Source organism: Etheostoma cragini, chromosome 5 (genome assembly GCF_013103735.1).
Source record: "Etheostoma cragini isolate CJK2018 chromosome 5, CSU_Ecrag_1.0, whole genome shotgun sequence".
Lineage (NCBI taxonomy): Eukaryota > Metazoa > Chordata > Actinopteri > Perciformes > Percidae > Etheostoma > Etheostoma cragini.
The window spans coordinates 19,697,431-19,709,354 of NC_048411.1; the positions used below are offsets into that span (position 1 = coordinate 19,697,431).

At 39.4% G+C, this 11,924-nt stretch overlaps 1 long non-coding RNA gene across 1 annotated transcript in view; it reads left to right on the plus strand.

The window, feature by feature from the left end:
• The first annotated feature begins 1,785 nt into the window (after positions 1-1,785).
• The window catches only part of LOC117944972, a 12,923-nt gene continuing 2,784 nt past the window's right edge, over positions 1,786-11,924 (plus strand). Inside the window, exons 1-2 of the long non-coding RNA XR_004656715.1 lie at positions 1,786-2,017; positions 2,144-2,151. This is a non-coding gene — a long non-coding RNA (uncharacterized LOC117944972). The remainder of the gene's footprint in view (positions 2,018-2,143; positions 2,152-11,924) is intronic.

The window sequence follows — 11,924 nt, forward strand, 5'->3', positions numbered from 1 at the left end:
CAGAGTGAGCAGGAAAAAGAGCCAAGCCTTGTTCTGTCGTTATAAGCCCTGTGCTGCATACATAGACAAACGAGCAGGGGAGAAATTGGCAGTGGGAATAAGGGCAAGACAGTGTAAATTTGGAGCACAAAAGGCTTAAGGGGGCACTGTGCATGGATCCCTGTAGCCACGTGCACACACATAGTGCAGTATGCACAGGGCTTAAGAGGTGGCTGAGGAAAATGACTGGCGAGGAGATCAAAACAAAACCCCATGGGTTATGTTGGAGCTCAGGGACTTGGGATGGAAGTTAGCCCCTCATCTGCTGATCACATGCACATTTGGATGTGCGCACACTCACACACATTAAAGAAGTCTGAGAGCATAATGACCATGAGAGAAGGAAAGATAACCCAAAAAAGACACACCACCAAGAGAGAAAAGTCAAACTCACATGTATTCGGGCACACACATACGCACAGCATAAGGCTTTAACTGGCTGATATTGCCAGGGGTGCAAGGATAATCCTGTGAAACTGTGTTTGTGTGGAGAAACTTAGCTTCAGTAGCCAGGAGAAAATATAAATACCCTCCGAAAGTTGAGAGAAGATGCCAATCAACTTTACACTACAATAATCTATGACCTGGTTTCTCAATGTTGTCTGCCTCTTTGAGGATTGAAAATAACAACATAGCTACATCCAATTACCTTCGCTTAAGGGCATTTCAACATATTCTGTAAACATGTCTGCTGTTTTCATAGTCACAGTTTAGAGCCACGGTTGGCCTGATCAGAACACCATATGGGTGTGAAACAAACAGTGTGTAGAGTTGTATTTGCAAGAGGCATTAGAGTGATGTAGCTTTCCTCCAACAGCGTAGGTGCAGCAAGAAGCAGAAAAATGTGGTGATAATTTACCAAGACCCAAAAGTCAGAATTTATGGGAGTGCAGTTCCCATTAATGGTGTCATCCTGTGAGGAGCCAGTCACAGCTGGGGTGGAAAAGATGTAATTGGTAAATGTCATCTGATTTATGATTTTGCATATGTTGTTAATTTTGTACAAGGATAATCAGTGCATGTGAGAATAAACAACTCCCTCCCAGAGCAGCTAGACTGTTTTCTGTTGCTGTGTGCACCTTGAATAAAAATGAATTCAGAAGTCGTTTTGAGGGAATGAGTTACTAAAGTTACTAAAACTATCAATTTGAAGTCAGAAAGCTATTTCAAGAGTTTCAGCCTGACTTTCCATCCATCAAGAACATTTGAGCTTGTGAGCAAACCTAAGATACATTTCCTACATTTCTTTGTTACTTGGAGTGGTATTTTCATTTTCTATTGATACATATGTTTATAACCTTGAATATGTTAAAGTAATCTAAAGGTTCCAGTATACTTCAACTGAAGTGCTTGTCAGTGGTCAAACAGCATCTTGATCCCCCACACCATGCTGCGGACATTCACTGTAACTTCATGCTGGCTCAACCTTCTCTAACAAGCTCTCTTTTTTAGATTTATACTTATTACCAAAGGTGGAAAAAGTACTAAGTACGTTCTAAGTAAAAGTACCAATACTTTTGAGGACATATACTCAATTACAAGTTTAAATACCTATCTCAAAAATACGTCAAGTAAAAGTAAATAGTTTATTTAAAAAATAAAAATAAAAACTACAACAGGGCAGGGGGATCTCTTCCATGTAGTGAAAATAGGACAGGCGGTCACAAATCCAAAACTTTTTTGTTTTTAATTAAAGAAAACATGCAAATCTGTACAAATGTATAAATATCTATAAACATTTATACACATGTAATAACAACATGACACATGTCATGGCATTTAAGACCCTTAGAAAGGTATGATGTGCAATTTTTGTTGAGGCCATCCAATTAAACATTTTTAATCAACTGAAAGTGAAAGTACCACATTGTAAGTTCTGAGGGCCATCCTTCTTTTCTTCACAAATATAAACAACATTTATAATGCAAATCAAGGCCAAATCACGTGTTTTGACTCCATAAATGGGTTAGACCCTAATGTTCAACGCCCAGACTAGCAGCTAGCTAATAAGATGTATGTGAATTAATTTAGCCAGTCTCCTACATACGTTATCCTATGGAAGGGATGGACAATTCATTTTCACAAGGTGCCACATGAGAAACAGAGGCTGTTGTGGAGGGCTAAACTCAATTCTGCTCAATATTAATTTTATGTCAGGCGGCACATTCTCCAATGTCTCTTTTTTTCTCTAGGCATATTAGCGCAACAGAGTCTCACTTTAAAAAAAAATCCCCTTCGGAAATAGCGTAATGTTTTTGGCGAATTGTGGGATTTCACAAAGCCTTGTTGCAATTGCAGCTTAACTAGCAAAGCTACAGATGGCCGTGCCCACTCTGCATAAGTCAAGTTGTATTTCTCTGCGTGTTTAGTATTGTAGTAGAGATTCAAATTATAATCCTTTAACACAGCCATCTGTTCTCCATAAAACCTTTGACTTCAGTTGATAAATACTTAGAAGTCCATGTTTGATTAAAAACTCAGCACTTCTTTCTTTCCCATGAGCAGACACATTTTTTAGTGATAACAGTTCATTCACGTCTCCCGCTCAGTTTGTGGGTCATGGACACAGACACTAAACCAAATAATTGGTTGCAGTTCCACCAAAGTTCCACTGGGCATTTTTCCACAAAAAATGTTGAACAGTCCATGGTCGAAGATCAGACATTACCATAAATGTAATGAAATACGTGTGGCAGGGCACCTTTAAGAAGAGTTGGTTTTGAGCCTACTGGACTCTTAATTTTATCTTGTTTCTTATCACAATAAGAATTTAGTTCTGGCCACTTTATTTCAATTTAGCAGCTTTTATTTAAATTTGTTCTTTTTCCCAAAGTCTGTTTTTATATCATAACAAGATTTTTTTTCCAATAACTGTTTCATGAACACATTTTGAATTGCCCCCATAAGGTCTTCATAAAACATAAAAAAGGGCTGTTTGCTCATTCAAACCTAAGCAACAGACAATTCCATTTAAATCATATTGAAATGATAGGTGGTAGTGACTCACATGAAGACATCTTTATCAAAACTTTCACCATGGTCCGTGACCCAGAGTTTGTGTGCTGGCAGTCATTAAAACCGTGAGAGGCGGAGGTCAAAAGAGTAGTGTGGAGAAAGTCTCACCTCCCTCCAACCCTCTCAGGCCACTGTGACAGGGGACGGGAGTGAAAACATGCCTGTGTGAAAGCTGCCACATAGTTGCTAATTTGCTGACAGGGTTTCATCCATCTACTCTGAACAAGGGAATAGACTTTGTCATCTTGTTTTACTTATCTAGCCTGTGGAAATGTACTGTAACATCTCACTTCACTTAAGAACTGAGCTGTTTTTTATGCTTCGGCTGAGTTTATTTTAGTTCCGTCATTTCTCTTTAATGTATATTTACTTTCATTGTATATATATTTCATACAGCCCTTGCTCTGTGTTTGCCATCACTGTTGTGTCAAAGAGTTAAAAACAAAAACTAAAAAGCCTCCAGATAAACACAAGCATGGAAAATTAATGAGCATGTCATTAGCAATGGAGATTCATGGTGATTGTTTACCGTTCACACCTCTCCCTAAGTGCCGGTCGTTCAGGACTTTGTGAATAAAAGTCAGTAATAGGAAAGAGTCCAGAGCCACGCTAGCAGCTCTGTGAGGCTGTACTCTGGCAAATCAATGCTTTGAGCTAAATCTGGATGCAGCATGCTAACATGGACGTAATGACAACACTAACATGCTGATGTTTAGCAGGTGTAATTTTCACCATTTTCTCCCTCTCCCAGGTGTCCTTAGTGTAGTATATTATTGTGCAAAAATTGCTAATGAGCACTGAACACAAAGTGCATCTGAGACTGATGGGAATATCAGTTTTGCAGATATATGATGAAAAATCAAAGTATTAGAAATAAGAAAAATTGACATAAAAAAATCTCAAACACAAAACACACATCCCTATAGAAACATTTAGCTAGAAACAACAAATGGGGATTGCCAAATTGGAAATTCAACAATTTGGGCCACTAAAGACATATATTTCTGGACCTAAGTGGTGGACAAAGCAGAGGACCAGCAGTGCCATCCCTGGGGCCATGTTGCTAGCGTGTCCAAAACTATTTCTTCTTTCGGTTTTCTGCTGTGGAATGAACACTGAATTTCATGAAAGTGTAAATTATACAAAGTTTTCAAGAAAGAGGCATCTATTTTATGTTGGAATCAATTCCACCTGTGATAATAAACAATAAACCCACATATTTGAAAACGAAAACATGTCAACTTTCCATTCTTGCTGGTCATTCAACCAGGAACTTAATTGCCAAGACGTGGCGTCTGATGGCTGCTGATAAGTTGTTTTCATAGGGGATTGTTTGGGCTTGTCAAAAGTAAGTAAGGAGGAACATGTTGGCTGGTGAGTATGATCACATATGTCTTTCAGCAACCCTGTCCTGAAAACCACAACATCTACTGTAACTGAGATCACAGAGTCAGCATGTTATGATGTTTTACCATGCATCAGCTACCCCTGACAGAGGCAGATTGGGTTAGATTACCCATTTAACATAAAGAAGTTCCCTAGCTTAAACTAATGAAGCTCAGCATAAATTATTTCAGAAAGAGTTCTAAACTTAATCACCTCTCTCTCTTACTAAACGTGATCAGCTAGTTCAAGGATGTTTTCACTTTTCAGTTAAATCAATCGGAATCAGCTGTGTATTCAGTAGCCAATCACAGTATTACATCCCTGTTTTGATTCTTTTTCTCACTCTGCTGCTGTCAGCTGTCCTTTCAGGCAAAGAGTGCAACCCTCCACCTCCCCTTCCACCTCCAGTCATCATCACCCATGACACCCTGGGTCTTCCTCCGGCAGACCGCTCCCATTGACTCTTTCGGTCCAGTCTTTGGGCTCCTTCACCACCACTACCAGTGTCTAGACTCCATTGGGGGATATGTCTTGGCTTCTCTACCCCTTTAAAAAATATTTTATAATGATGGAGTCTAATCTCCAAAGACTCTGTACATTTCATGTTAGTAATGTGTAAATAAACCTTTACATATCTGCAACAAAGTCTCTCCTGGTTGAATTTCATGGTTTAGTGAAACCCATCTTTATATACAAGCTGGAAGAGAAAGCTGTCTGACCTCATGGTCAACTGGTTTGTCTGACTCAGACAGCCATGAATGAAAAAGTGAAGAGCTTGGTGTAATAATCATATCTCTCTGTCTCCATATCTCACCAAACCTTTCACTTTCCTATCCGAGATGCAACTCGAAAAGGACAGCTTTGACACTGAGACGAATAGGTACTGTATAAATCTATTTATCTGAATCTCTACAGAAAAGGCAGGTGGAGGTGGATTTTAAACAGTTTGCACATCATCCGCTAGCCAGAAATACATTGTCAGAATGGGTGCAAAGTAAAACATCCTTACAATAGTGTTATAATTAGTTATGTGGAAAAATGGACACCAGAAGTTCACATTGGTGCAAAAGTGTCCTCAACTGCATATTTATGAATGGAATTAGAGGGGAAGCAGTTGACCAGCTTTGTGTATCCAAACAGCAAAAGAAGCGAGGGAAATAAATTACTGTGTGTGTGGGAAGACAGATTCTTGTGTAACATCTTTGGCTCTGACACAGTTGAGCAGAATCAGCCTTGGACTGGGGACTAAGGTTGCACTGAAACACGCCCACAAGACTGCAATTATTTAAATGTACAGAAAGGAGCAGAGGTCACCAGGTATTATTTTGCTCAAAGACTCTTGAGGTGAGCATCTGCAAAAGAAGGGTTAACTCAAATAAGATGGATGGGTTGTTATCACAGCTAACACACAGAGATATTGAAGGTATAGAGGGATAGCTATAAAAGTGCAACAACAATATTAGATGTATGCAGATTACCCAGACTCAGTTTGCTGCCATTACCAGCAAGTACTGGATGCAATCATAAGAGAATTTTATTGTTCAGATTACTTGATTACTTGTCTGTAGAGGTGGCTGTCATTTTAAACTTCAGTTCTATTATGAAAAAGAAATATGTCTTTCTGAGCCACATATGTAGCCACTGACAGTAGGCTCTCTGTTGCCCAGAGGAATAGTTTTTAGAAAATCCTGCAGAAGTACTGCAGCACTAAGAAATGTGAGAGGAGGCTGGCTAAGCAGTTCATGGCAGGTGTAGAGATGGTGGGGAGACTTGTTTAACAACAAATTACTGAGCTTCTCATTATAAGATAAATATTAGTAATGACTTTATATTTATCACAGCTTTCCAGAAAATGTGCAGCCCCAAGTGCTTCAGATAAAAGAATTAGATGGGGACTTAAAGGGACAGTACCATAATTATCAACTCATTTACAATGGGCTAAAGAATGGATCTTACTGTAGAATGAGAGTTGAGTCACTGCACAAAAAAAGCTTTCGGTTTGACTTTTAAAAAAACATTATCACTAGCAGGTCGAGGTGTACTGTAACAGCTGAGGTGTCAGTTGATTGCTCATTTGCACTGTAATTTATTTTTGGTTTTGTGTATTTTAAGGGTGTGTGTGTGTGTGTGTGTGTATGGTGTCATTGAGGCTGAGCTGGCTCAGTGTCCACTGCTCTGGGATGAAGAGCTGTGTGCAATCCATCAGCCTGGTGGTTGGTCAAGGTCACACACACACTTCATTGTGACACGTACTGCGTGTCTGTGTTAAAACTGCACATCACTGAATCCTGACATGACAAAACAATACACGTGTCAAAACCTTTATTAAGTTACACAGAGAAACTAAATCGTGTAAATTTGAGTTGAAGGAAAACAACACTGATGTCCTGTTGGAAAGTTGATGAATGCACCAGTTACATTAAAGGTCATGGGTTCAAATGATTCATTTATTTCCACGATTGCCATGTGTGCTCTCATTTTCCACCTTATGTTATCTAACAAAGTTCAAAAATAGCTGTGGAAAAGTGGATGAACGTGTACTTTGACGCTAACAGTTGCACACTTTTTGCTGGGTTGTGAGTGTGTTTACTGTGTAGTTTTTTTTCTGGAGTTGTCAATCACTAAGTATCTAGCAATCTCAAGTGAAATTGGCTAATATTAATTCAGAGCCCATATCCAAGTTGCACAAAAACAGAGAAATGCATGAAAATAGTTTGAATATGTCCCCAGTCTAAATAAATTGATTGCTTGTCATAATGTCCGTCTAAGTAATTTACCTTTCACAGCAATCGCAGCCCTCTGCAGAATGGGAAGCCAAACACTGAGCCAACGTTGGAGCGGCCATCTGGAGAGATGACAGGCTGGTCAAATAGTGGGGCAGTGGTGCCTTCACAAACACTGATATGAAATAAACCCCAAAAGTTCTACGCTTTTCAATGGCTGCAGACCTCCTCTCAAGAGGCCAGCATCATATTTTCCAGCACAAATGTTGCACTTTTAAAAATTTATACGTGACGTTTTCAACTTAACAGTTTCAAAAACTGAATTTTTGTTTTTGTTTTAAGAAAAGAAAAACAAGAAACAACACTACGTGAATTGCACGTGCATACTGGGTGTTGGGTTTGAAATTGCTTAGCTGGTATTTAACAGATGGCAAGTTTTCACTCCAGCACTTAGTGCATAGTTCTCTCACAGATGTAGCTTATTTGCCTTTGTGGATACTTGGAATGTGAGAGCAATCCTAATGTGCTCTATCTTTCTAAAATGTATGTATGTATGTTATCTATTATGTCCTAAAAATAAATCTATCACTCTTTTCCATCACATACGGTTCACCTTTACAGTATCTCTGTGGGGAACACACACCCTGCTGGTGTTTCCACGATGCTGTGTCTCTATATTTAATTCAGACCACACAACTCTGTGTTGTTAATAATTGCACGGATTACCTGGAGTCATAATCACATGATGTGTGACGAAGAGAAGGTAAAACACAGGCCATCTGGTCTAAGGCTGAGCCAACACACACAAAAACACACATTGTATGTATAAGGGCCAGCAGGCAACACACAAACACACACACACGCACACGCTCACACATGCGTACGCACACACACACACAAACACATATACACACACACACACACTGCAGAAACAGCATTATCATGCAGAAACAGCATTATCCTGATTTAACCTGTATTTGAACCTTCATTAACCTGCAAATGAACCTGTGAATGCACTTTACACAAAACATACGCTTTGCCAGTAAATCAAGCTTTCAAGCTGATGTTGCCAGTTTGATTTTAATCTATTAAATATTGGCAGCTGTTTAATCAATGCGTGTTGTGCAATAAAATCACAAATCCAATGAATAATTACGTCCTGATTTCAGATATGCATACACTGTAAAACATCTGAAACTTTTTTGTATACTTTATGTAGGTTAATATACAATGACTATTTTTTAATAGAATGGGAAAGGAGGGTCATCCCATGCTATCCCACCAAATGGGTTTTAATTGATCTTTTTTCTTTCATTTGTTCTTTCTTTTTAGTCTGTTTTCTGTTCTCTTTACCTGTTTTATCATGGCAAATTAAAAGGTCTTAAAAACCACCCACACAATGTATGAAATATCTATCAGTCTAATTGCTCTCTAACATCCAAACTGTTCAAACTATAAAAAACACTAAACATTATAGATATATTGAGTAACACATATCAAGATTACTGTAACAGACTGAGATAGCAGCCTGTGTCTGCCGTCCTTTTTCTTGCCCTTCACCCTCTAACAGTATCTATTGTTTCTTCCTCCCTCCTCACCTTCCCCCCACCAATGTTGCATCATCTCATATCATTCTCCTCTCCACGCCCCAGCATCCTGCTATCAAATCCCTCCATCTTTCTCCTCCTCCAGCCTATCAGTTCAGCCCCCAACCTGTCACTTAAACCTCAGAGCTATGGTATACAGCTGCCAGATGTCTGTAACCTCTATACACACACACACACACACACACACACACACACACACACACACACACACACACACAAACACACACGTGTGATTGTCCCCTGCTGCCTCTCTGGACTATAATCAGTGGGGTCTCAGCTGTTGGTCTAGCCATCTCTTCTCTGAGGGCTGTAGAAATCAGTCAGTCCCCTAGGGGAAGGAGTTTCTACCGTGTGTGTGTGTTCCTGAATTATTTTCAAACATTTGGGGACAAATTTGGAATTTAAACCAGCTGATTGGGGATGGCTTGTCTGATTAGGGATAAAACTGGTGGTCCTGCAGCTGCATTCAGTGTGAGCTAAAATAATGTCGCTTGTTGGTCAACCTGTGGGACATCAGTAAGTCTCCAAGCCACTGAAGAAAATAACATGAAAACATGATATTTGATCCCTCATCAGACTGCCTGGTTGAATAAATAAAGTATTTGTGGCAGGTAGTTCACCACATCTCTTTTCCTGACAATTTTTTTACTGTACTGAGCTGACTGATAAAGAATTGCAAATTTGACCAGAAGGGTTAATATTACTATGAATTAATATATAGTGCCTTCAGGTGCATGTTATCAAAAGGACCATAATCTAAAGTTTAGCACAACTAAGAAAATAAACATGAATAATGGTAATAAATACAGGAACACTAGACATTTTCAGTGATCACTAAATTGCTAAAATGCTGCCAAAACATCGACATATTATCCAATATTAAGTTAAAGTGGCGAACTTGATACCTCATATTTGCATTTTTGCACATCCAACAGTATCAGAGCAACATAATCATTCAATTGGATTCTTGTTTTTGGCCACCTGATGAATGTAAGTTCAAAAGTCACTCTCTTTTAGCTCTGTTTTCTATTTAGCTTTCCACCAACTCCTAAGAAAAATATCTGGACCTTTAGCTGCAAAATACTCCACAATGTTCACCGGCTAGTTGCTAAGCGTGTCTGTCGGTCATTAAGTGCTGAAAAGGTAGTGTGCAGTGGGTTTGCCTGCTGCAGCAGCAATCTGCCCGATGAGATCAGTGAGAGTGACCCAAAACGGGCTAGGACACCGAACAACGAGCTGAAAGACGCTGAAATGGTTCACAGAAGTTTAGTTGATATTCCTCTGTGGTTTCATCACCACAAGCGATCCCTTTCTCATACAAGTGGCAAAGTGATTCTTTGATGATGTTATATATTAATAAATAGTTTTTTTGTGTAATTAATTTTTTTTCGTGTCATTAATGTGTCATCTTGTGAGAAGGAGCGTATCCAGTAGGAGGCATGCACGTGTTATGGACCAAGTAGGGACTGCTCTTTTATTTCATTATTTCACTAGCATTATGTATGTATGCAATATTTAGGTCAACTGGGAATGCATGTTTAAGTCAATGCAAAGCCACCAAAGTAGAGTTAAACCAACAAAATCTTTCTATCTGTATGTTGGTCTGTAAATAAGAGATATTCAATAGTTCGTGTATCGTAGTGCACCTGCGTGTGTGTGTGTGTGTGTCCCACAGCCCTAAAGGTCAGTGGTAAGGTGATGATACTTCAGCAGCAACCAGGTTTGGAGCATAATCTGCTGCACTTCCACATTGATTTCCTGTCACTCCAGAGGGGAATTCTTACTGAATGCCCCACCCCCTTCTCTCTCTATCCATCTTGCTCATTCTCTCTTTCTCACACACACACACACACACACACACACACACACACACACACACACACACACACACACACACACACACACACACACACAGACACACACACACACACACACACACACACATACTCACTAATCATCCTCAGACTGGTGAATGATTTCAAAGTTAGCGGGTAAAAGGTGAGGCATCACGCTGTGTTTTTGACAGGTCACTGATGGTTTCAGTGAACGGCTGGGAATGTATTCTCTGGGATCTGAATGAACTGTCAAATGAGGTCATAGGAAAAGGTTTCATCTGAAATTTTAATTCTCAGATTTAAAACATCTGACATGTTATTGAAATTCAAATGACCATCTCCTCAGTATTTCTCAATCTTACTACATGAATATGAATGGAGTGACAGCCTCCATCTGATTATTCCTTAATATGCATGAGAGGAGAAGACTTGATGAATTGCCCAAATCCCTGTCCTGATCCCTATTTGCGATTATTGGACCAAGAAACCAATTGTTCTATAATGAGAAACATTTACGCCCGCACTGGATGGACTTTTAATGTTATTTGGGTCTGGCCTTGTTACATGAGGGGTCGAGGGTCATACATTTTGTGAAGGAAGCATCCATCACACTTGACTTTTTGTATTGACCTCTGCAGAAAGTGTAAGCTGCGAGGGAGCTGACAGTTCATCAGCAAAGGTGCAATGAATGGGAACACACAAACAGAAACAGGGACGCATGTCATGTGGACACACACATGCACACACTTGTTCCAATATCACCCCACACCCCCCCATCCCACACACGTTTAAAAAGCGTTTTACGTCAAGCAGTGATTGCTGGCTTTAAACATTACTTGTGAATGGGGACAACCATTAAGGCTTGTTCATTGCTGTGCTAACAGCCCCATTCCTGATGACAGGTCAGGGCTGCGCAAGTGGAGGCACATGAGTGATGTTCTCAATGGCTGATATTCATGCAAAGACCTGCCACAAATGAAAACCATGATCTGGCATCATGCAATGTAATGGATTTCAATCCATAACGTTTGATCTCTCTTTTTAATTTTCTTTCATTTTTGGACTATTTTATGACTAGTTTGTATTTCTCAGAATCTTGACATGCAGCTTTGCAAGTTTGGATTTGAAAAAGTCAGACGATATAAACTTTTTTATACACTACAACTTAGATGAAAAGACTGTACCTTTTAATCCATTACATTTATTTGACAGCTTTAGTGACTTTTTACTATATATGTGTGTATATATTACAAACCCGATTCCAAAAAAGTTGGGACACTGTACAAATTGTGAGTAAAAAAGGAATGGAATAATTTAGA